Raw genomic sequence first — 27,797 nt, forward strand, 5'->3', positions numbered from 1 at the left:
TAATAAAACACACACTCACAAAAACAATAAGTGACAATACTCCTGTCCTCTCATTAATAGTTTATACTTATATTGTTTAATTGGATACTGAAATAACTTAGGCTAAGTAGGAAAACAAGACAGCTAATAATTCTGTTTTCGTTACACTTCCCAAAAGCAGAGACAGAAAGATTATATTTATCTAAGCACAGGGATAAAAGTGCCTTAAAAAGTAGGAAAACATATGAAGCCGTAGGACTAATAATAACACCGAGATAATTATGTAACATTTGTAGAGATATTTACAAAACACGAATGAAGCAATAAAGTGTTTGCTGTCTTACTTGAGGCTATCAAATATATAACGGTGAATGAAATGAAAAATGGTTAACAACTTGAAGAACCAAGAAGAGAAAATTTCCAAAAAGAATAACCTCTACATACAAATAATTGGAATTGTTGAATAGTAAAAAGAAGAAAATTACAATGCTGTTTGAAAAGTGCGGGGTTGATGCTAAAATTGAAGGTCTCCTGAGTTCGATACAGTGACACTTCACTCTTTACCAGAAACATTAAAAGTGTACAATAAGGCAGGATACAGTGGGAGAGCGACGAATCTATGTCGACGGAGAAGACTCAGATAATCACATTATTTCTGGTTGATCAGTCTCGGCCAGGTGAAAATATAACGACAAGTAGAGTAGAGTTGGGTCTTATATATATCCCAAGATATACCAGTATTAAAAATCGCCTCTGGAATAGAAATTGTAAAGGCAATGGTCTGAAAATATCTCAAAGAAGGACTGTACTACGGGATATACGAATAAACACAGCTAAAGCTAACTGATTTCACAAAAAATTGCTGCAAACATAATTCCATTCCTAATGTCGCATGAACCCTAAGAGCTGACAGTATGTCTTTCTAAGAAATTGATATATTATTCAAATATAAAGATCTGAAAATATACATTACTTTAGTACGGAGACAGGAAAGTATAACAAGCACTATTTGGCTAGCGGAGTGCATCATCCTGTTTGAACTACCACCATCTAGCTGCCAAGATCATCTAGCAGAGTCCATTAGATTCATGTAATTAGTTTGGGGATACCTTCCTTCCCCTCAAAAGTTACAAGAACATATAAAGACGGATCACCTTACATAAATAAGAAATTCCAATGACGCGAGCATGACCGAGAATCACATAAACATATAATCAAATTACCATGACTTACACATATTCACAATGTACGTAAATAACTGAGGTAACCACTGCAGAGAATAAGAACAGTTAGGTGCCCAAGATTAGAAACACTAAGCCAAACCTAAATAATTTGCATACCTAAGGCACACAGAGCTGTGCTCGGTAATGCAGGAAATACACACGATAAATTAAGCGTGTAAATGATAATGGATCCTGTTTTAGGAAAAAGGGCAATAAATTTGAATGAGGGTGAGACAATACCATTGACCGCAATAATTGAATGGTAATTTGTTTTACTGACAGAGAAACGTTGACTGTTTTGTAGTTGTTTGTTGTGTGTATAAAACTTAATGTCCAAAGATGGAGAGAAGCAATAATAACGTTACTGTCAGGCACATTATTAACATTAAAAATTGATAAGTTTATACATGTTTTGTTACATGGTTTTTCTAGGCTCTGTATTTCACAAAACTTAAACTGCAAGAAAATACAATTGTCTTTTTTCATAAATATTCAGAGAGGCTGGATTGAAATGTTTTGTACTCTTGTCTTTTATGTTTTATACTTTTACCTATATTGATTTAAGATCACATAAAGAAGGAGTGATTTTTAGACAAATGTCCTTGTATTTCTATTTTGTCTACGTACTTGGAGACTGTAGAAAAGTATAACTTCGAGAAAGTAAATTCCATTGATTGTTATTGCAGGTAAGATTTCCAACAAAATATGCGATTTGGCAAAAAGCAAAACAAAACCAAAATCAAAAAACTGAGGACAATATCAATACTGTTATGCAGAAAGAAACATCGGAAGTACAAATATTTTTCGCTCTCTCGCGCTCTAGTTTTACTATTACCCGCAAATATTTCTTGTGGATGTGCAGGTTTGTCATCAATTTAACAAGAAACTCACATTAGTCGTTTTGCAGCGTCCCCTGCGAGACTCGAACTTTAAATACTAAAAAATATGTTAGTTGTATTTTTAAGTGACAGATTTTGTCATATTGAATTAATCTAAGTTATTGTGTTTATATATTAAATTATTTTAAGTTATTGTATATAGCTTAAACAATTTTTAATAAGTAAAAAAAAATAGTAAAATGACTGTTTCTCTACCAACAATTTTTATATTATTACTAAATATAATCATTTTGTTCTTGGTAACTTTTGTGAAGATCACTTTTTCGTACTTATGCATCAGTTTTGGTGGCAAATATATGTAATCATTATTATTATAGTTATTGAAATTATATGGTGAATGGTTCCTGATAAAGGCACAAACTCAGCCAATACTATCGAGTCTCGTGCTTGAATCTATCGACACCAGGGAGAAGAAAGGCGAAGTTTACCACGGTGGAGTTTCAAAGCATGGATGATTAATACTAATACGTATGCGTTTAGCGTCGTACAATATACTTTGTATTGAGATCCGATCGAGGTGGTATTGAGTGTGAGCAATTGAGTCGAGCAATTAAGATTTTTATATAACACTACGAAAAATTATTTGAAGCGAGGTAAAGATATCAATAGTTACTTCATATCTATAGAGTCGCTATTATTTATAAAGTAACATCGTATATGTTATGCTGAAATTGTAGGCTTCTGCACAGTTGATGCGGTTTCTATTTCTGTATTCATTAAGCAACCAATTATGTTGTGAATACAATAATTTTAACGTGATTGTATATTCTATACAAAAAAACAAAAGAAGAAAATGTAAGCATATAAAATATCGAACTAACTTTGTGTGTTTCCTATATAAATTCGACGGATAATGAGGGGAAAATTTTGACCCGACCGGATTTATATAAATACTCAAACGGGACGATATTAATTGTCAACGCTCTGCTGTTCTTTTCACTCCCACCGCTCTTCCGTGATAATGAAATTAAAGTATGTTTCTACTGAATTATTGATTATTCGCGTGCAGAAATGTTATAAATAGATATCTAGTTAAAGATCTAGATTTTCACCTTTCGAAAAATAAAACAAACACAACATTTATTATTCTTCCTTGTGCAACGAAGCAAAGATGAATCAACTTTTATATATTTTTTCATCCACCATCGATTGATTTCTGTCTGAAAAGTAATGTAGAGTTAAAACTTGTGTTTGTTGAAATAGTGACATAATAAGTGTTTCTTACATTGGCACAGAGCCTGAGAAATCTGTTTTGGGGCAAAATATATCTGAAGTATGATATTAATGTTTTTTATTTTTTTCGTCTCAAAGACAATTTGAGTTATGAATGAAATGAAATAACTATACTGCTAGAAATTGAAACCTGGCAGGGAATTATTTAGCGTCTGTCTCTTATTACTCCTATTCTATTTAGCTTGTAATGAGAGAATAATTAGTTAGAATCCAGCTTTTGTTTCATTACTGTTTAGTTGATATATACTTTCGTATGTAAATGTGGATAGAGAAATCGAAACAGCTCCATGAACACGTTCCAAGCTACTTTTATTTCCATCTTTGCTCTTTAAACCACGTAACTAACTAGGGTATAGTATTATTCATTACATTTAGGTAACCGATACTAGTGGTTCCCAACTGGTTATCCATGAATAAATTATTCTGCAGACTGCAGAAATTGTCAATATTAGTATTACATTCCGAATAACAGAGAAGGACACATGCATACAATGTTTCTTCATGAACACGTGCGTTCTTTCTCCTTACGCTGATGATTGTAAATATAACAGTTGATGTAATTTCTAAGGTTTAAAATTAAACATTTCTAAGAATATTGCATCATTTAATTTAAATAAATCTTTATGCAAATATAATGAGAAGAAAATTGTTTTAAATGTCCATCGTAGAAACTTTATTTCAGAATTAAATTTGACATATGAAAAAAATTAAATGAAGTAAACTTTGTATCCGCATTGTATATGACCCTGCTATAATCCTTGTAAGCCTGGTAGACTAGTAGAAGGAGGGGAAGAAGATATTCTTGTAGCAGAATCACTGCTTAGATACGTTCACCTGGGTGGATTCCGTAAAAAGACTTTGAAGTGCCCGGTAGTGATGGTGGTGAGAAACTTATCTACGGATTAGTTCTAAATCATAAAATAGGAATGTTTTCTCGAGAGAAATAGGCACAATTACCATTTATCAAATTTTACTAAAAGTGTTTTGGTCGACGCGAGGTATGACAGGTTCCACAAGGTCACCATACAATTTTGAACTTAACATTTTAATAACATCATATGACCATCATTAAAACAAGGATCTGAAGGAGACGACTAACGTATGCGATATGAATTGTCATTGGTGAGAAATCAAATCATCAGAAAATGGTAGTCTGCATAGTAACAATATAGGTTTGTCTGCGTCAGGTTTCCTTCGAGTAAATAGTTGAATGATGCCTTCGATGAATGATGCCTTCGATGCCCCGTGCACGCTTTAGCGTCTGGAACTTCGCTCGGCTTTTGTCTCAGAAGATGCAAAAGCGGTCGACTCTATGGTTTTATGCTAACGTTTGAAAATAATGATGTTTATGCACATTTGCTAGGCGTAAACACACAACGCTCTGGTTGCCTGATTTTTTCAACTTCCAGGGGCATAATCACACGAAATCGTTCCCGTTATAGAGCGCTTGCTAGTTCAAAGCGATCTCTTCTGAGTGTTATATAGAATCTTACAATAATTTGATATGTGCATGAACAACAATGAGGACTTGATTGAGTACTGACGTGCTCATGTTCACCGAAGACACGGGTGATAATGACATTGAGGAAGATGATGTAGAAGATTTTGATGGTGCAGTTTGATGGTTAAAAGAACTACTGCATCTTGGAGATATTAGATGACCAGCTAGAAAACAAATAAACTTAATGAACTGTGGAAGCGAAAATGATCATAGTAACTTCGTGTCGATATCACTGATATCGATCTTGGCGATGAGTGAGAGTGAACTATACTTACGCTCGGATATCAACTTTCAGAACAAAATTAGAAAGTGGGATGTAGTTGAGAGAAAAATGGACTCATCTATGAATGGCATTAAGACATTTGTCATAGACTGTGTGGTTCAACCTTCTCTGAGCAGACAAACAAAATGAAGCAAACAAACAAAAACTGGTTTAGATGAGCAGGGGACATAACTCTTTGTGTAAAACGCATACAAGATACAGAAAACTACTCTTTTACTCTTTTACTTATTTTAGTCATTTGACAGCAGTCATGCTGGAGCACCGCCTTTAGTCGAGCAAATCGACCCCAGGACTGATTCTTTTGAAGCCTAGTACTTATTCTATCGGTCTCTTTTGCCGAACCGCTAAGTTACGAGGACGTAAACAAATCCCCATCGTTTGTCAAGCGATGTTGGCGGGACAAACACAAACACGCAAACATACATATATGTATATACATACATATATACGACGGGCTTCTTTCAGTTTCCGTCTACCAAATACACTCACAAGGCTTTGGTCGGCCCGAGGCTATAGTAGAAGACACTTGCCGAAGGTGCCACGCAGTGGGAATGAACCCGGAACCATGTGGCTGGTAAGCAAGCTACTTACCACACAGCCACTCTTGCGCCTAGTCTACAATTTTCTTAAGATATCTAGATGTAAGGACACATTAGAAGGAAAATAGAATGTTATGATGTACATGACTATTTTAGACACAAAAATAGCATTATGGCCATGAAAGAAACGAAAAGTAGTGTTGAAGTGTCGTATAAGTCTCTCGATATCGAGATATCATAAATGTCATCAAGAAATATGATTATTGAATTCATCCCCCATTATATACATTAACTACAACTAACTGATTATTTCTGTCTGTGAGTATGAAAAATATTCAAAGAAAAACTGAAAAACTAGAAATTAAGTACGACAAGGTATTTAATATAGCGGTATATGTATTGATGGGGTTAAATTTGATTGATGACACCTTCATTATTCATTCTGAAAATAGATTGGCTTCCTGTGTCGACTTGATGTACGCACGATGCTTCAGTTTGTCTTCTAAAATATACAGTTCGTCTCAGAATTGTTACTTCCGAATTATTTCAGCTGGCGTGATTTGAGCTGAGTTATAGGAAATGACAAAACTAAACTAGGGAATAAAAGTAGGATATTTATCAGCAGTATTTCATTTTGACAAGATACGTTATTTAGCGTTGGATATAGCGCATATGTCGAGTGGGAAAGACCTCAACATCTGCACCATATCAAAATTATATTCGACCATATGCGTAGCGTTTCCTGAGCTGTGTGCTGATTTCGTTACAAAGATACTAGGCCTGAAGCTGTTAGATTTATCCCAGTATATTTAGTTAGGACTGCGTATAACAAAGCAGAATGTTTTAACGCTAAAGTGAAGTGTTTGTGTTTTAATGACAGCCTCAACTATAATAAAATTGCTAACCATAAAGATAGCACTTCGATTCTATTAATATTACACCGGATGGATTTACAGAAAGATTAAATATCACATAACTCTTAAGCATTTATACTCCATCAAATAGGGATGTCCTCTATAACTTTGTTATCATCAGACGATTAGGTTTTAACGCATAAATGAACAAATTCTGCCCAATTTACTTTGAAATGATAAATGAAAAAGACATACGTCAAATTATAGTGCGATACAGAGAAATAGCTTCAAGGAGATTAACTTTCTTTTTGATGCACCAACCAAACATAATATAATCACTAGTTTAGAGCTATTGGAAAATTGCACAAGGTTTGGCTGCCTGAATCTCCTCACGATTGCTCTATTCTATTCATCGCTTATCCATTTTATTATCAATCGGTGAAGCTGTATAGATACAACTGTGATGCGACATTCGGACTGTTAAGAGGCAATTTCTAAAGCTGCTTGCTAGCAACTTAACCAAACAACCACGCAAGTCTCTCTTATTTTGTATCCTTTATCTCTAAGTTTGGGGAAATTTTGCTTATTTTGTACCGTATACATACAAAGTCCTATCGACACATATTCGTAACTGCACAATATGTCTATTAACAAATATACACAAATTTACACAATATTTTAACCAAGTTTTCAACATTTAAAGTATAGCAATATTCGCCTCTATTTTCATATGAAACTCCACAAAACGAATATTATGTCTATAATTTACCTATTTTATTTGCTGTTGTTGCCTATATTTCCTACTTTGGCACATACTATATACAAAACCAACTAAAATACCTTTCTCCATTTCAGTAAAGTTATGAACCAGACAAATACTCAGAAGCAGTCAACAAGAAGCAGAACAACAACAACAACAATCGTAGCCGAAGCTGGAGTAACAACAGTAGCAGCAGCAGCAGCAGCAGCAGCACCACCACCACCACCACCACAACAACAACAACAACAACAACAACAGGAGGAGAAAGCAGTTCCACCCGGCTAAACCTGCATCCAAAGATATGTTTCTGAGTCTTTGCTCGTCATCAGTCTGGATAGCATGACATAAGGACACAGGAAATGTGTCAAGGCCGACAGGAAGCGGTGCAGCTTCCTATGTCTAACCAACAATATTATTATTCCCTTCAGGGGACTGTCACATTAAGTTGACAGCATACAACTAATCCTTGATCTGGTAAATTCTTTTTTATCCACGCGGAACCTGGCAAAATTCATTCAGAAAACTAAAGTACCCTGGCTCTCATACAGCACCAATCACTGTCATTACCTCAGTACAAAAATTACCCTCCTCGCTGCTATTAAGCCATAAGTCTGTTTCGTAACCCTTAAAAACCTGTAATCAAACCAGTGTTCCAGTTTCAAGATTTCTCTGAATCAACGAGGCATCAGTTTGTCCTTCACTGCAAAATGATGGAATATTCAATTCAGTGAATATTATGTTGCACTCCTTTCTTTATCCTTTCTAAGACTTTCTTTGACAATTGCCATTTGGAAGCTGAAGTAAGATTGAGGTATACGAGCGGAGCACATTGGTAGAAGAAAGAGAGTTGTCCTTCTATTACATGACTTATATACTGCTGATGAAAATGTCTCATTCTCCAATATCTTTTGTAAGTCAGCGTCAATGCATAAAACAAACTTATAACATGGCAATAATTGTGCTCTGAGGGTTGCTTCAAGCGCCACTACTGTGTTTCGAAGAATGTCTCTTGAATACGTCTTTCATCCCACGGTGTCAGTCAAATAAAATTTTGATAATGACGGACTTCAGTTTCTCATTTGTTGACTGGTCTACTCATATCTTGAAATCAAATGCGTGCGCATTTCAACAGAAGACAAATCAATAGTGAAATCACTATTAAAATTCATAGAATCTTTCCTGTCCCAACTCGCACACGTGCAAACGAAATTCAACAAAAATACATTAGACTTAGTGTTAAGTAAACAGACTAACACTATTCTCAATATTGCAGTGGCCAGAAAAAAAAAAGAACAGAAAAGCTCTTCTTTCCGATCACAATATAATTCTCTGCTGCCAAAAATGATACATGATCTCACTCCAGCATAGACTTTTGACCTTATTGATCTTCACTTTGCTAACTGGAATGCAATCGCCCTCGACCTTTTACTTGCTAGATGGTCTTTCACACACTCTCATACCCCAAGCAGTATCTATTCATAATCGCAGTTATTTATGGTGATTTTCATAAATATATGTTCACACCACACTCCACTATGGTCCACTATGGTCCACTATGGTCCACTATGGTCCACTATGGTCCACTATGGTCCACGAACAAAACTAAATACAAGCAACCGGAAAACACTTAGAATGATAAGAAAAAAAAAATCAAAAAAGAAATCAACCGGCTGAAATATTGCCAGCTGCAACAACTCGGCTCCACAGATATAGATTTGCATGAATCAAATATATTTAATCTTCAAGATGTATAATGATTATCATTTACAGTCAAAGAACAGTAGAAGAACAGTGGGGCATTGAGAAAATGAAACTTTACCCGAAAGTGTTTGTTTTAAATATATTCTCCAAAAAGTATAAGACCACTGTTTTATCTGTCGGATCTTTGTCTGATGCAAGCGACATTCTGCATAGCAGTGCACACGACATAGTTGATATTCTGCAGAAACAATACTGCTCCGCTTTCAGCGATTTACATGGGCAACGTATGTGAAACAAATTCCCAGTACACTGTATCTGATATATAATTTGCCCTTCTCTGATATCATAGCAGCTAAAAACAAAATTATAAACAACTCAGCTGTGGATCTCGGTAAGTTCCCAACTAGAGTCCTGAAGGAGTGCCGACATCAACTGGCATTCCTTTAGATATTTTATGAAGCAAATCACTGGACGTTGGCTATTTTCTCTATAAAATCACCCCATAGTCGATTGTCCCAGTTTTCAGACTGGGCAGCAACATTTTGGCGGTGAATTACTGACCGATTCCAATAATATCTCATATCATCAAATTATTTGTGAGAGTTGTGAGATCTCAAATAATTCATTTCTTAGAAAGAAACAGCTTATTTATTCGAAAAAGACATGATTTACGTAACTGAGGGACTACTTAACACAGCTTCAATGACATGGCTCTGAAAAAGGGCTCCATTGCAGATGTCATGTACCTTGACGTCAACAAGGCCTTTGACAAGGTTGGTCACACCTTCATGTGAAAGAAAATATTTATCGCTGGTGTCCAAGAGAATCTATTAAAGTTTGAGTGTTTTATGGTGAACAGAACCCAGCATGTGGTGATCGAAGGTGTTCTAGGAAGCTCTTCAAGAGTCATTAGTGGAGCCTCACAAGGCGCTGTATTGGGTCCACTCATTTTCATTATGTAATATCAGAATTTTTACGAATGACTCTAGGCTTGTCAAATCTTTAAATAGAGCTGCTCACTGTTATCCTATGGGTGGAAACCACAATATTCGATTAAACGAAGACAAATTAGAATCAATCCACTTCGGTAAAGAGGAGGAGTTAAGCTGCCATACATTCTATCGTCAGGTGAAAACCTTGTGACCTCAAACACGTCTAGAGACCTCGGAGAAACTGTCGACAACAATTTAGGCTAGAGTGTGCACCATAAACAGCAAAGTTAATATGGCCAGCTGGGCGTGTTCCAGAATTCTTAAGAATTCGCGGTTTAGAGACGTTTCTATCAATATTAGTCTCTTTTATACCGTCATTCGACCTTTCCTTGAATACTGTACTACAATGCGATTTCCTCACAGAAAACAAATGTTATAAAAACTGAAGCACCCAAAAATCAACCATTCACACACAAAAACGACAATAGATGACATGATAAATCTTGATTACTAGGTTCAGTTCAATAAGCTCACATTTATTCCCTCCAACGCTACCATGAGCGCTATATCATTTGTATGATGTGGAGAATTTCCTAACAGCACATCCAAAATGCTATTGGCATGAACTTTAAAACATTCTTAAGACATGAGCTCCATAAACTCCGCCCTCTTCAAAAATGAAGCTCACTTCGCATCACAATACTATGACAATTATTTCACCTCAACACTCTGCAAAGAATAATTTACTATTTGAATAGGCAGTGAGGCCCAAAGAATGGCTGCAATATGGAAAATCATTAAGGCAGCGAGCTGGCAGAATCGTTAGCACGTCGAGCGAAATGCTTAGCGGTATTTCGTCTGTCTTTACGTTCTGAGTTCAAATTCCACCGAGGTCGACTTTGCCTTTGATTCTTTGGGGGTCGATAAATTAAGTACTAGTCGCGTACTGGGGTCGATCTAATCGACTGGCTTCCTCCCCAAAAATTTCGGGCCTTGTGCTCAGAGTAGAAAAAAAAAACATGGAAAATCATTAAATGACTTTCCCAGTGCGTGCTATTAATTTAGTCATGGCCGGAACCAATTCTGACGGAAACTTATCTGAGTATCTACGTATAGACGTATAATAATATTTCTTTCCACTTATTATGACGAATATTATTTTCTAGGTACAAGTGTTACATCCTGCATCCTACTGACGAAAGAGATAAATTTAAGCAATACAGGCGGTGAGCTGGCAGAAACGTTAGCACGCCGGGCGAAATGCTTAGTGGTATTTCGTCTGCCGTTGCGTTCTGAGTTCAAATTCCGCCGAGGTCGACTTTGCCTTTCATCCTTTCGGAATCGATTAAATAAGTACTAGTTACGCACTGGGGTCAATATAATCGACTTAATCCGTTAGTCTGTCCTTGTTTGTCCCCTCTGTGTGTAGCCCCTTGTGGGCAGTAACGAAATAGGTATTTCGTCTGCCGTTGCGTTCTGAGTTCAAATTCCGCCGAGGTCGACTTTGCCTTTCATCCTTTCGGGGTCGATAAATTAAGTACCAGCTACGCACTGGGGTCGATATAATCGACTTAAACCCTTTGTCTGTCTTTGTTTGTCCCCTCTATGTTTAGTCCCTTGTGGGCAATAAAGAAATAAGAAACAGATAAATTTAAGCAATACAAAATAATCAGTTCATCACTGTATTACCTCTCTACTCCATCAGTTCTTCTGATTGTTGCTCCTCTTTCATATTACATCTATCAATAGATATAAAATTATAATAGATAGTATAAAAATGATAGATATAAAATATCGAACTGCATAGAATTTCTAACGCTTATTTTCAAGTAAAAACATTCATAATAGAAACACCTGCGCTAAAACTTCTGCTTATTCATCATAGTATATTCTACAATAATACAAATATGTAAATAATTTTTTTTTTACATATACAAGTTTATGAGAAAGCAAAAAAAAAAAACAAAAAAAAAACTGCAGCGATTTTCGTAATATAAATGTAATTCATAGTAGTAAACTATTACATCTATTAAAACAGATGTATTAAACTATATCTTAACCGTATTATCATTGAGAAAATGTTCGAAAATTATATTTATTCGGTGCAAAGTTTGTTTCGGAAAAATATTAAATATCGAGTTAATATTATATTTACAAAACGATATCTTATTAAGTGTTATGTAGGTAATGTAGTCGATAAATATTCCAAGTGAGAATCTGATAATTGTTTTCGAAATTCTAATTATATATATATTCAGAACAGTTATATATAGAAATAAGGAAGCATATATAAATTTAAGATGAAGAACGAATTTCATTGCGAGGGGTAACACTGATTAAATAAAACAAAAGCTCAAAGAATTTCACAAAAAATAATATTAATCAATTTGATAACCTTTTCTACTATACGTGCAAGACCTGATATGTGGGGTGAGGTGGGTTTATTGAATTATATCCACTACAGTGCTCAACTGGTGCTTATTTTATCGACTCTGAAATGATGAAAACTGAAGTCAACCTCGGGAGAATTTGAACGCAAAACGTAAAGACGGTAGAAATACTGCTAATCGTTTTGTCTGGCGTGCTAACGATTCTGCCAAGTCGTTGCCTTTAGATTCAAATTTTGGCACAAGGCCATCAATTTTAGGCTGAGAGTCAAATCGATTACATCGATCCCAATACTCAACTGGTGCTAATTTTATCGATCCCGCAAAGATGAGAGGCAAAGTCATCCTCGAATTTGAACTGGGAATATAAAGTCGGAAGAAATGTTGCGAAACAATTTGTCCAGCGAGCTAACGATCCTGTATACTCACCGCCTTTAATCAATTTAATAGAAATAATGACGATTCGTTGATTATTTATGCCGCAGTAGAACTATAAGTCTACTTTAAGCGACCATAGGGAATTCCTAGAATACAAAACATCGAATGACAATAATCTGATAATCCAATAATCTGAGGACGGTGTAATGTTTATTACTAGCAAAGTGAGATGTTGTGTAAATATATTATGATTAACTAGTGTTATATTTAGAATGAGGTGCATGGTACCAGTTGGCAACTTTCTCAGATGTATATTTTGTATGACCTAGAGAACCCTAGAGAACCCCTAAAGGTTTAGCAGGAAAATATTCTCATTAACTATATTCATGAATATACAAATGATATTTATCTACTCAGATATATATCATATCAGTTGATTGAATAGAACTTTACTATTTACTGAATATCTGATATTTACTATAAGATCATGATGACAATATATATTTCCTGTCTTTTAATATATGCGTAAGTAATATATATAGTCGCTTTCCAAATAAATAGATATTTCATACATGAACACATGCGGCTGCATACATAGACTAAAAAAGAAAAAGAGAGAAAAACAAAACGATAAAGAAGCACAGATATGAAAACATTATAGATGTATACAGGCGTACATATATGTGTGTGTGAGTGTGCGTGTTTGTTTGTGTGTGTGTGTGTGTGTGTGTGTGTGTGCATGCACCTGTGTTCGTGTGTATGCGTTTGGGTTTGTGTATACATATGTTGCTTGAAAAAGTAAATTTATGAGTATACACACATATACAGATACATCTGTCTTTATATCCGACTGTGTGTGATTGTGTATAGAAGAACATATAAATCAATGAACTTCCAACTTAGTCTGATTTGCACGCTCTATTTGCAATGTTTACCATTTTTTTATTTTACTACTTTACAATATTGAAATAAACTAGTACTTTCATGCATTACGCAATCATCAGGTTACGCATTCTGGAACATGACTGTCACTACATAAACCTTAAGACTGCGTAAGGCATGAAATTACTGGTTCGTTTCAATATTACATAATTGCAAAAGTTTACAGTTATAAAATTTTAAAATCGAAAAAAATTGCAAATAATAAAACGTGCAAATTAGACTATGTTGGAACTTCATTGATTAATATATGTGTATGAGTGTGTGTGCATGTGTGTGTGTCAGTGAGTGCTTATGCGTATGTGTGTGTGTAGGTGTGTCTGTGTATGTATGTGTAAGTATCGCTGTCTACGTATCTATCTATATGTTTATAAATAGTTATATTTGATATAAACAAACATTAGAAGCAGCCATTTTGATTCATGATTCCTTTGCCATGGATGCCAAGGACATATTTTCCATTGGCTACAGTAAATCCATATTACTATTCAACAAATCTATAACATAACGAATGTCGCTCTCTACAGGCCTTCCCAAACACCTGTACAGTTCTTTGAAGAGTGCCTCAACAAAATCAAGTCCTACTCTAAAAGTACCGCTCCTCGAACATATTAATGATGGGTGACTTTTAACTCCTGTATGTGAACTGGCTTACAAATACTCTGAAGATAGGTAACTAGACTATATCAGTGAAGCTGCAGCGGAATTACTATTTAATTTAAAATATGAAGTTTTAGTAACCAAACTTGTACTTGAAACAACAAAACAAAACAAAAGTATACTGGACCAAATATTAACAAACAACTCCAGCTCAATCCATGACATTTCAGTTGAAAAAACAATTCTCTTTAACCACGACATAGCACTCTACAACCTTCGTTTCCTGCATGCCAAATCCAAACCAGTCTCGCTCCATTGCACCTATTCGACAGCATCAATTTTTACTAAGCACACTGGGGAGTCATAAAAAAAACAGATCTGTCGCTTATTGACTGTTCCTGCACTCACAGTTATTCTGACACTGAAGCCACATGGCAGCACTTTGAGAGCATTGTCATTTATGCATGCACAAAACATGATCTGACGAAATTCACAAGTGCTAATAGAAATAATTTTCAAAGAGATAGAAAACAATCTCTCATTAGGAGAATAAATAGAATGAATAAAAAAAAATGCTCCCAGTAACGACGTTGAGCTTGGAAGATCGTTAGCACTCTGGCAAAAATGCTTAACGGCATTTCGTCCGTCTTTACGTTCAAGTTCATATTTCGCCAGGGTCAAATTTTCCTTAACAGGCGGTGCTCCAGCATGGCCTCAGCATCTGGCTGAAACCAGTAAAAGATAAACAGCTTCCATATTCAATAGCAATAACAAGGTTTGAATTGGAAAAACGTCATCTGCAGAACAGCATAAATACCGACATCAACAATTAAAGAACTGCAAAGGATAACTGGGTAATCAAAAACATCAAACTGAACATGAAAGTGTTCTATTCATAAGCCAACAAACATAAGGCCACTGTCTCAACTGTTGGTCCACTGATAGATTATAACAGCATTCTCCACCACGACAGTAAATAAATGATATAAGTACTGCAGAAACAACACCGCTCTGTCTTAATTGAGCTCATTGATATTCACACAAAGGATCAGAACTAACTCAATCACTAACATATTATCTCTGGCATATCTGTTATTGTCTCAGAAATCGTAGTAACTATAAATGAAATAAAGTATTACTCTGCAGTAGGACCTGATCGCTTTCCGTCTTGTGTTCTGAAGGAATACAGATACCAACCTCTGCGACCAACCTCTTGAGAAGTTCTTTAGACTCAGGCTATATATCAAGTCACTTCTTATCCCAATCTGTCATCCCGGTTTTCAAAAAGGAAAACAGATTTCTTGCATCTACCTATCAATCAGTTTCACTTATCTCCCAATTCATCAATGTGTTAGAAAGATGGAGATATCGATGATAACTGGCTTCCAAACATCATGGTTGCGATGCAGCAGGGGCTGCGTAACACAGTTTTTACATCACATCGATGATGTCCTTAAAGCTTTGGGATATGATTCGAACTCTGGTGTCATATATCTTAACTTCAGCAAAGTGTTCGACAGAGTCGACCACAATATCTTCCTGTCAACATTACCGACTCTTTGAATCAAAGTTAAATTGCTACACTTGTTTAAGTATTTCCGGGTAAACAAAATACATGTTGCGATCAGTAGAATTCATTCAAGCCCAGTATGTGTCACCTGTGGTGTCCCCCTGGGAAGTGTTTTGGGACCGCATCTCTTTATAATATGTATAAACAACATCTCAAGTGTCATCAAACACTTCAAAATGAAAATATTCACAGATGACTCAAAGCTTCAGAAACTATCAATGGAGAAGTCCGAACTGGACTCTAATCTGATCTAGATGTAATAAAATGAATGGACAAAAAATAACATGGTTAAATGATTGAAAATTTGATCTCATGCACTTCGGAAAAAAGAATGCGCTCAAAGAAACATATTCCCATCCTTCAGGGGAAATACTTACAGTATTCAACGATATCAGTAAGGTAGGAGAGATTGCTCAAAACTATTTCGGATTGAGTGTTCATATCAACAATAAAGTCCATATTACTGGCTGGACAAAGTCCCAGATCATCAGAACTTACCGGTCCAGAGAGCAAGATGTCATCATTCCCTTCTACCCTTCCTTCGTATTGAGTCACCTCAGACAGCATTCACTAAAATAATAAAGGCTTGATCGACCTTGATTATAGGGGCCATCTTGAAACATTGAATCTGTATTCACCCCTGTGTCGTCGCGAGTGCCACATCATTTGCAAAATGTAGAGAATTTGCCATCAGCATTGCCCAAATGACTCCAACAGATTCAGAATTTATCCAAGGCTAGAGTCACGTGTCACGCCCCTTGAAAATTTAGGCTCATAACGCTTACATTCATTGTAACATACTTTCCTTTCCCCAAGAGGCTCTGCTGTATTTAACATTATCTCAAAACAAATCAGAGAAACGTAGACAAATTTCTTAAAGGGACAGCAGATAAGTTACCTGTACCTGGTTACAACTCGCTACATGAATGAGCCATACCACGAAACTGGTCTTAAAAATGACTTAACAGATCCTATCAGGTGGTGCTATTAACTTAGACGTTTGGCCAAAACATTTCTAAGTTATCGAAGTTATCTAACTTAGATGTAACTCTATTAATTCACGTGCATCTGGCTATCGTTTTGTCTGACTGGAAATATTTCACCCTCGCCAACCAGTAATCAGCTCAAAGTTGGACATACACAGGTTTACATACACAGGTTAACTTTTTCCCTACTCCTCAGGATCCCTGAAATCATTGCCATTATCATCCACATGTGATTCTCTCTGTTTACATAAAACTTACACTGAAGTAGTTGTTAGAAAGCCATCTGCAAAACGTCTCCTAACAGACGGTTAACGTTCTAGGATAATTTCCTCTACTTACACTAGATTATTTTCCAATATAAATGACACTTTTCAATAATAAGTAACAATTTGCGCATTTTAAATGATTCTTCTCCAGGCTAACAGAAGTGAGTATATAGTATATAATGATAACGACTTAATATACATTGTATGTACAAAGGCACACAGATACGCACATATATGTATGGATCTACACAAACAATGCGTACACATATATATGTAAATATAGGCATAGACATCTATATACATGTATATGTATATAGGTACTATATGTTTGTTTGTGTATATGTGTGTATGTGTCTCTGTGTGTATATGTCTGAGTGTGTGCACGCGTTCGGTCTTCTTTCGTGAGCCTGTTATTTTCTGTTTTGAATGTAACTCAATTACTGGGGAAGTAATTTTAATCTCGCACTTACAATGGGCTAATTTATGATAATCTATGCTTTATCCGTCTAATACATACATACACACACACTCATACATACATACATATATACATACATACATACATACATACATACATAAATATGTGTGTGTGTGTTCAGTTACTGCAAGATGTCGATCTACTGTTTAGAGGTTAAAGTAGCTATTTAACCATCACTATCAAGACAATTGACACAATATATTTAAATGATTCGTATTGTTTATTTTATTTTTACCATATAGATTGATGAGATATTTGTTTTCATCGTGAGTATATAAAAATATTGTAGAATTATATTGGTTTTTCACGTGATTATCACTACTTTTCTGCACATAGATCTACTGGAGGGAACCGATTACTGTCACCGGCATATAATTGGTCAATGTCTGTATTTGGTTTGTCAAGTTATTTGATAAATATATATACTCCGGCTATATTTCAGTTCTTAATTGAATTTTCACAGATGTAAATCTATATCTAACACACTTATCCATAAGAACTGGGAGGAGCATTCAATCTATATATATATACATACTTACATAAACAAACTGACAGATATATTTATACACACACACAGACACAGACACACAGTATATATATATATATATATATATATATATATATATATATATATTTATATTTATATGTACTTACGCATCCATCATATAACTATGTTAAAAATGTTGTGGCTATTTGATAAGAAACTAGCTTCTGAACCACATAGTTTCCAGTTCAGTTCTACTGCGTAGCACCTTGAGCACGTGACCTCTACTGTTAGCCCTTAGTGAGTAGATTTGGCAGACGGCAACTGAACGAAGCCTGACCTGTGAGTCTGTGTGTACGTATGTATATATATGTATGTGTGTGTGTGTGTCTGTGTTTGTGTGTGTGTATATGTACGCGCGCGCGCGTGCATGTGTCTGAGTGTGTGTGTATATATATATATATATATATATATATATATATATATTATATATATATATATATATATATATATATATATATATATATATATATATATATATATATATATATATATATGTATGTGTGTGTGTGTGTGTGTGTGTGTGTGTGTGTGCGCCCGTGTTTGTTGTGTTTGTGTTTGTGTTTGTGTGTGTCCCCCACCACATTAGCGGTACGGCATAGAGAGTGCGGTAGAATAAATAATACTCTTTGACTCTTTTACTTGTTTCAGTCATTTGACTGCGGCCATGCTGGAGCACCGCCTTTAGTCGAATCAAACCAACCCCAGGATTTATTCTTTGTAAGCCTAGTACTTATTCTATCAGTCTCTTTTGCCGAACCTCTAAGTTACGGGGCTTTAAACACGCCACCATCGTTTGAGGGGGGGGGGCAAACACAGATACACAACATATATACACATATATACGACGGGTTTCTTTCAGTTTCCGTCTACCAAATCCACTCAAAAGGCTTTGGTCGGCCCGAGGTTATAGTAGAAGACACTTGCCCAAGGTGCCACGCAGTGGGACTGAACCCAGAACCATGTGGTTGGTAAGCAAGCTACTTACCACACAGCCACTCCTGCGCCTATGGTTAATAGGTTAAACAAAACAATACTGGGCTCGTTTTCTGCAACTAAACTCTTGAAGGTAATGTTGCAACATAGCCGCGGCCTAACGACTGAAACATGTAAACAAGATAATACATACATACAAACATATGCTTGTATGTGTATGTGTATGTGTGTGCGTGTGTATGTGTCTGTCAGTGTTTCTGTTGTCAAAAAAAAATAAATAAACACCGTACCTGAGAAGTTATGAATGAAAACATATTCAGATAGAAAATCTTGAATAATTCCACGAAAATATCATACAAAGCAAGCAACGCCCGCATGATGTGACTTAAAAACTTCATATTTGAACTATTTGAAACTATACATTCTAATGCTGGTTATTATCCTAGCAAACAGTACAGAAAATTCTAGATCATTTCTCCGCGTATACATTTCATATTAATTTTAAGTGAAATACACATTTTAAGGAGCGTCCGAAAAGTAGAACATTTGCAATTTTATTACTTTACACATAATGTACACATACCTATATACGGAATATTTTTCTACCGGTATTTGTTGTCTACATGTTCTATTCATGGTAATTATCGTGGTTTGGGATTTAACTCCCATTTTTAGCGTGGTGAAAAACCACTTAGTGGCCTTCCCTCGGTGTATAACTCTTATACACGCATATAATATAATAATATTTATTTATGTATATATTTTAAATGTATGCTCGTATGTAAACGTGTATGTATATTTTTTTTATGAGCCTTTTTAAAGCTTACCCAGGCTCACGTGCCCGGTTTCCCGGTTTCTATGGCATATGTGTTCCCTCCAGCTGGACGGGACGCCAGTTCATCGCAGCGATACTAAAGAGACAGAAAGAAAGAGTGAGAAAAAGTTAGAGCGAAATAATACAACAGGGGGCGCCACCTCCCCCCCCCTGCCGGAGCCTCGTGCAGCTTTAGGTGTTTTCACTCAATAAACACACAACCGCAGTCCTCCGACCGCGAGTCCGCTGCTCTAACCCCTGGGCCATTGCTCCTCCGTGTATGTATATATGTGTATATATTATACGTAAGTTTCTTCTGTATATGTTGCTCTCATAGTTATTCGTTGGCATAAAGCCCTCTGCAACTAATTAATCAAAGCTTACTTATCTGTATTCGTATAAATAATGAACGTAATTAGTAGCATACCATCTTGTCCGACTACAGTAACCTGTCAGGAATATTAGGATGCCGGATAAAATGGTTAGCAGCATTTCTCTTTTCGTTAGGTTCTGAGTACGAAGTCCGCCGAGATCGACTCAGCCTCCCAGATTTTTAGAGTCGAGAAAATAAGTAGCAGTTAAGCTCTGTTGATCAATATAAGCGACTTATCCTCTCCACCTAAAGTGATGGCCTTGTGCCAACATTTGAAATCAATATATTTCCATATTCATGTCTTAGTGCATCTCAATTGTTCTTTTAGTATTTCAAATATACAAAGAAAAATTTGAAATAATTTTATTCATGTATGTGGTTAATTTTCTTGCATTGGCCGATCAATCTTCTACTGGATTTTGTACGCATATTATGAATATATTCATATGCATGTTAGTTTCAAACTTTTAAACAGCAAACTTGGAAATAATATCTTCCACTCGTACTAGTATGGTTAATTGGCGTATTTAATCAATACATTTCTATGGAAATAACAACTATAGACGCCCACATGCACAGCACATGTTTTTACCAATTTAATAAAGAAAGCGGAAGACTGATTTAGAACGACATATATTCATGTATAAGTATCCTATATTTTGGAATATATGTCAACTTGTGCGTAATAAATTCCCAGCCAGTCTGTCTCTGCCATAATAGGGACTCTGTTATATCTGAATGCATGCCATCGAATGCAGAGCCTTAACTGTGCGTTTAGTGTTTTTCAATCGCATTTCCAACACATCCACTCACAACATTCCTTGTTCCAGATGTACATTCTCGTAGCGACTGATTTTCCACCAACTGAATACCATGGACAGTATAAAATCGGCGATGCTAGTTTTTCAGAGTATTAAAAAATTATTTTTTTCTAAAATTCGCACTATATTCACGTTTCCATTAATTATGATTAATGATTGTGTAACTCGTCAGTCAAAGAAGACACAACTTCAGAGCACAGTTATGGCTGGTGAACAAAACCCTAACCGAAGTTATCCTTGTGAGTATATTACTGATGCATATTTTGCTGTAATAAAAGCATAAGATCACATAATTGAAGAAGAGAGGTTGGAATATGGGAGTAGTTAACAATTCGAAGGTGTATGATTAGGGACCACTTGCCAATAGCGGTGTTCCATCTGTTGTAAATAAATGTTATACTATATCTAGTAATTGTAGAAGATATTTTCTGTGTTCCGTGTGTTTGTCGAGGTATCGATATATTTCTATTGATTTTATCATTTCAGAAAGTATGAAACATAGTTCTAATCCCAACTCTATACTTTCTCGTGTATTGTCGCTACTGTATAAATGTTCGCCATTCGTAAAACATTACAATTTTTCGAGTAATCTTAACTTTAGAGAAAGTGATAAGTGACTCTTTTAGCATTTTATATGTAAGTTTCTCAGAGCCTGTGCTTAAGCTTCAGCTTACAACATCTAACATCAATATAAGAAACTTCGCAAAAATGAACCAATATAGCATGACATTACAATAAATCTTTCAATGATTTCTGAATTACGGTAATGTATCTAATTTAAAAACAAATAATTTGATACATTTCAGGCAAATATGGAAACAATAATATTTGAAAATAATTTTTGACGAGCTATTTAATATAGTTTTATATTTACTATATACTATCTTATATATAGTAAAATATAATGTATTTCACATAGGCCTGCGCTCGTAGAGGGTATCTACAACAACGAATGGAGTGTGGGTGAGTGTTAGTCATAGATAGTAAATGCAGATGAGCTGTCGGAAAGGGTTTTCTATGAGGGCTCTATTATGTTAATAAAATAACTGCAATTTTTTAAACTTAAAATATATACTTTGTTAATTTTACACAGGCACATAGGCATTTATGCACAAACATGAAGATACACACACAAACATAAATATATATATGGATTTCAATATTAAGGACTTCTGTTTGCAAAATATCTAAAACGCAGCATTTATAAATTATATATATAATATTAAATTATACATATATGAATAAAAACAAAAAAAACTCTGAAGCTTTCATTTTCCTACCTCTATCTCTGCACTTCTTTTCTCCACTTTTATGAAGAGTAAGTAAAAAAAGGAAGAAAAGAAAATCGATTAAACGTTTTAAATGAACAAAGATCATCTAGTTTTATGATCTTAAGTTGCGTTGTAATGAAAATTTCCAATAAGAACGAAATAATGTCATATGCAGCTACTAGGACATAAAACCCCACCCCAAAACAATGAATTATATGGAAATATTCTTTCATATGTCCTCTCACGAAATAAAAAAATCCTGAATACTTCTCTCCGCTTAAGGGAAATTTCTCCCACCCTTCTGTTTCTTAGCAAACTCTCTTTCTCTTCTGGAAACAACCGTAAATTGAAGCACCAATAGTTGCCAGTGAAATTTCACACGAGTGCACACACACACACACACACATATATATATATATACATATAAGTTACAAAAGACTCGATGCAAAACGTGAACCCTTGCTTTTCATTAATCCCTTTCATCCTTTTCACTTGTGTTATATAAAAATTTATACATGTTATATATTTCAAACTCACCTTGAGAATATGTATTCTAATATATTTTCAGCCGAACTATAAGTTATTTATCCTATGAAACCGTATAATTTTATTTTTCATAAGTATAAACACATAAAATAACGCCATTCACTAATTATGTTAAAAAGTAAAATTTCTTTTAACTATACAAAAAAATACATAACTCTCTTTTTACTTGTTTCAGTCATTTGACTGCGGCCATGCTGGAACACCACCTTTAGACGAGAAACTCGGCCCCAGGACTTATTCTTTGGAAGCCTAGTACTTATTCTATCGGTGTCTTTTGCCGAACCGCTAAGTTACGGGGACGTAAACACACCAGCATCGGTTATCAAGCGATGTTGGGGAGACAAACACAGACACACAAACATATACACACACTTACACATATATACACACACACACACACACACACATATATATATATATATATATATATATATATATATATATTATATATATATATATGTATATATACATATATACGACGGGCTTCTTTCAGTTTCCGTCTACCAAATCCACTCACAAGGCTTTGGTCGGCCCGAGGCTTTAGTAGAAGACACTTGCCCAAGGTACCACGCAGTGGGACTGAACCCGGAACCATGTGGTTGGTAAGCAAGCTACTTACCACACAGCCACTCCTGCGCCTGTATATAGAAAAAAATATTTAGGCGTATTTTCAACTTTCTCTGGATTTTCCATATATGTATGTGTGTGTGAGAAAGTGTGTTTGTCTACCACTACAGCTTGACAACTACTGTTGATTTACTTGCATCCTAATAACTTAGAGCAGTGTTTCTCAACCTTTTCACTCTTGCGTAACACTTCAAAGCAGTGCCCCAGCATTGCTGCCGTCTAATGACTGAAAGAAGTGAACGATAAAAGGTATATCTATATATATATATATATAATAGAAATATGTTTCAGAAAGAAAATAGAAACAACACGTGGAAAAGATATGGGGAAAGTTGGAAAGATAAAGCGAAAATGCACATTGAATACCAAAAAAATAACGGCTATTTTATGAAAAGTAGCGATAAATAAATACAATTATATGAACTGAGGTAGAATTAAGAGGAACTAAATTCATTATTTTGAATTGTTAAAGAGATTCAAAGTAAAACCGGTATCGTCATGGTTGTTCACTGGCTATGAATTACGCACCGTTTATCAAACGGTGTCAGGTCTACTGAGTAAAAAGATTGTGTAAGGGAGGTAAGTAGTTCTGGACGTGGTGCAGTTAGGGTCGATATGATACTGTAATATAAATGGTATAAGGAATGTATGGGTTTTAGTGGCATTATTGGAAAGGTTAGTAGTGTTCTGTATTACGTTGTGTTCATGTTAAGTTGTGAATGATATTTATTGATGGAAATTGCTTCTTTATTCATTCTTTGTTGTACTGAGGTGTTCTGTGAACATTGATAGAAGGGGAAAATTAGGAAATTAGGATTAAGGTTCTTAACACACCTATTTAAGTGTTCACTGACCTGTATATGTCTGTATTGTGTGTGGCGGATTTGTTCTTTGTGGAGAGTGGTTCTTCGACGGAGTGATATTCCTGTTTGGCCAAAATATTGATTACCGCAACCTATATATATATATATATGCACATTTGAATAAGAAGCAGCACGAGTTTTGTAGACATTATCGAACAAACATAAAAAATGTATGTGCACTTGTTGTCTTCTGGTCGACTGCAGTTTGATGTGGAGGTGATAACTCTCAAAGTGTCGAGTGTTAAACACCTGAAAGTCATAGTCATAAACATGTCACCCCAAGTCGAATCCAGGAGTGATGGACCTCAGCTTTTTACCATTGTTGTGGCCTTTCACCATCACGTACGTGAACTGAACCGGAGGCAAATTGAACATCCTGTCCATGACTATATGTAAAATGGTGTGAAAAACAACTATTCAATTTGAAATGGGTACGGCCATCTGATATAACGTTATAGTAGGAAGTAATGCAATGCCTAAACATGAAATCCCATTTGCTTCATATTAATTCTAGCTGAAATTATAGAATAAGCATAAAATCATCGATCGATAGGTAAGTCTTGAGTAAACAGCTTTCTCTCTGTAGATTGTCATAACTGATCATTTCTGCTTGTTTCATTCTTCGCATACAAGAAGTTGCCATAATATTTGTAGCCCTTCATACTTAACACTTTATTTCTCTTACTGTATGTGAAGAAAATAAACACAAAATCAAGGTTACTTCGTCTTGTTCTATGGTACAGAAATCATATTTCTATTTATGGGTAATGAAGGAGCACGACTTACATTTTTCTCAACATTAAGTCCATCATCGTATTTTTATTGAACCCAAACAAGTTCTTTTTTGCTATAGCATTTGTTTTTCTACCAAAGCCTTCAAATTAGCAAAGATTACCAAGTACACCTTTTGATTGGATGAAAAAAAAAAACGAATGCCAGTACTGAATCGTTCTTGAATGCAACGTAGGTATATTTCTCAATAAGTCTATATAAATAAGTCATTGTAAAGTCTATTAATTGAAGATTATCAAAGCATGTGTCTTAAGCACCCCTTGATTCAGAGCAAGATATTTTTCACGTAGATATTTGTGAGAGGCACCTACTGTCTCTAAATATTTTATAATACACCGATTCTTTAAACAGTTTCATATAAACAGTTGAAAGCAAATTGTTTTTCAATTCACTAGTCAGATATCCGTGAATGTTTGCTTTCTAAACTCGAAATCGCTTTCCCGTATATTCCAATTTACACTACTTGACATAAGCATATATATATAAAAAAAAAAAAAAAATTAAAGCAACAACTTCAGTATCCAAGCCATATGCAGAGCTGCCAGAAACATTAGCACGCCGGGCGAAACGAGTCGCGGTATTTCGTCTGTCTTTACGTTCTGAGTTCAAATTCCACCTAGGTCGACTTTGACTTTCATCCTTTCGGGGTCGATAAGTTAAGTACCAGCTGCGTACTGAGGTAGATCTAATCGACTAGCCCTTCCCCCACAATTTCGGGCCTTGTGCTTAGAGTTGAAAAAAATATGCAAAACTCTATCAAATCCTCCAATTAGCAATTTGCGCTAGATATATTGAGCATTGTCACAGACACTGTTTTCATAAGTTTCTTTCAAGCATAACAAATAGCTAATCCAATTTCGAAGATTAAGAGTAACACTGAAAATTCCTGAATAAGAAGATAACTCACAGTTAATAATCTTCAGTCGATAAATTCTCTATCTTTAGAAACCATATGCCTTCTTTGTTTTATGACAATTATCCAAAATAGGTTTTCTTCCATTATGCTGTACAGGATGCATTAACTGCTAATATATATATTTTGACAAATTAAATTTAAATGTTGAAGTGAATCTAACGGATTTTGTGTGTTATTTTTAAATGGCTTATAAACACTTTCCACGCTGCAATTGTTTTCGTTCCAGCACACGATCTCAGATCAGGTCACTTGCTATGCAGGTGCATCTCCGTAGTTATATATTTTTAATTATTGGTATATTAAAAGCAGTGACCTGGCAGTATCGTTAGCACACCGAACAAAATGCATAGCGTTCCTACCGTCATCACCTGGGTTCAATTGCCAAGATGTTGACTTTGCCTTTCGTCCTACCGCATCGATAAAATAAGTACCAGTTGAGTACTGGAGTTGATGCAATCGATTAGCGCCTTCTCCCAAAATATTTCAGGCCTTTTGCCTCATTTAGAAAGGATTATCGTTATTAAAGGCATTGTATGTGTCTACTTTTACATCTTTTTTCCAAACTATTCGTGGTGAAAAGGGAATGGAGCATCAATTGTAGAGCTCACGAGATTCACCTTGTTCATCAACACTAAGTCCGCTTGTGCTCAAGCTCCTGCTCTGTTCGGAAACCCCACAGAATTTTCTAGGTCTACTGTATGGTTTGTACTCATAGCGTGTCTTGCCTCTCTCTAGCCCAAACTTTTCACATAATGTCCAATGCAGTAATTATTCCAATGAAGCTCTTTCGGTATCTCATCTTATCGCCACAACTATTTCGGTTTTGAGCAAGACGAGAGCATTCGTTCGCAATATGGAGAATGGTTTCATTAAATATTAGATTCAAAACAATAGAGACGCTTGCACACTTCTAAGGTTGACTATTCAAGTTGTGGTCAAAAATTGGCCTTCCGCTTCCAGCATATTTCTCTCAGTTGCCTTTTTCAATGTTCCTTTTTTTAACCAGTCGCATCCATATTCTTCATTAACTTTGGGTGTGATTACGCGGAATTGATTGTATAGTTTCTTGTTGAGCAGTGCCTCTTCATATATTTCATATATTTCTTGTTTCGTTCTTCTAATTTTTCATGCTTTCAATATGCACTCATCTCTAACTGCCATTAAGGTGTCCTGAAATTGGGTTAGATATCTCAGTAAGTTCAATATGCACGTAGACTTCCATATTTTTCAGTTCGCTTCTTCCATTTGTTCTCTTCAAGTATACGTAAACAATGTCTGCGCAGAGATGATGAGCCCCATGCACGGTTAGAAGCTTCCTTGTCTGCCTATCCAACTTCTTAAGCTTATCCTCTGTCTACTGCAGAATTCCAGCTCTATACCGAACCACTGCAACTTCGCACCGAAATTATTTCTGACATTCATCTTTGAATCCAAAACCTTCGCAATCGCCTGAGATACTCTTTCTTTGACTCAATTCCATCAGCCTCAGGTAATCCCACGCTATTTATATCCGAATTCAGATTCAAATACCTTCATCATTTCACCACTTTGTATAAATATCCAATCTGTTCTGATAAACTTTCTTCGTTCAATCACCATCAGAGCACAGTTTTAAAGTTCAAATTCCTATCATGATATCATTCGAAAAAATCTGCACAGAATGGATTAGACTGTTCATTCTGCCTCACTTTATGGGAAAAAACTTCAAATCATCCACAAGCATCAGGTAATTAAGATTCCCTTTACCACTTCTCAGATCATACTTTAAATTTGTCTTCCGCAGTAT

The sequence above is a fragment of the Octopus bimaculoides genome, chromosome 2 (assembly GCF_046866305.1).
Source record: "Octopus bimaculoides isolate indiv1 chromosome 2, ASM4686630v1, whole genome shotgun sequence".
Classification (NCBI taxonomy): Eukaryota; Metazoa; Mollusca; class Cephalopoda; order Octopoda; family Octopodidae; genus Octopus; species Octopus bimaculoides.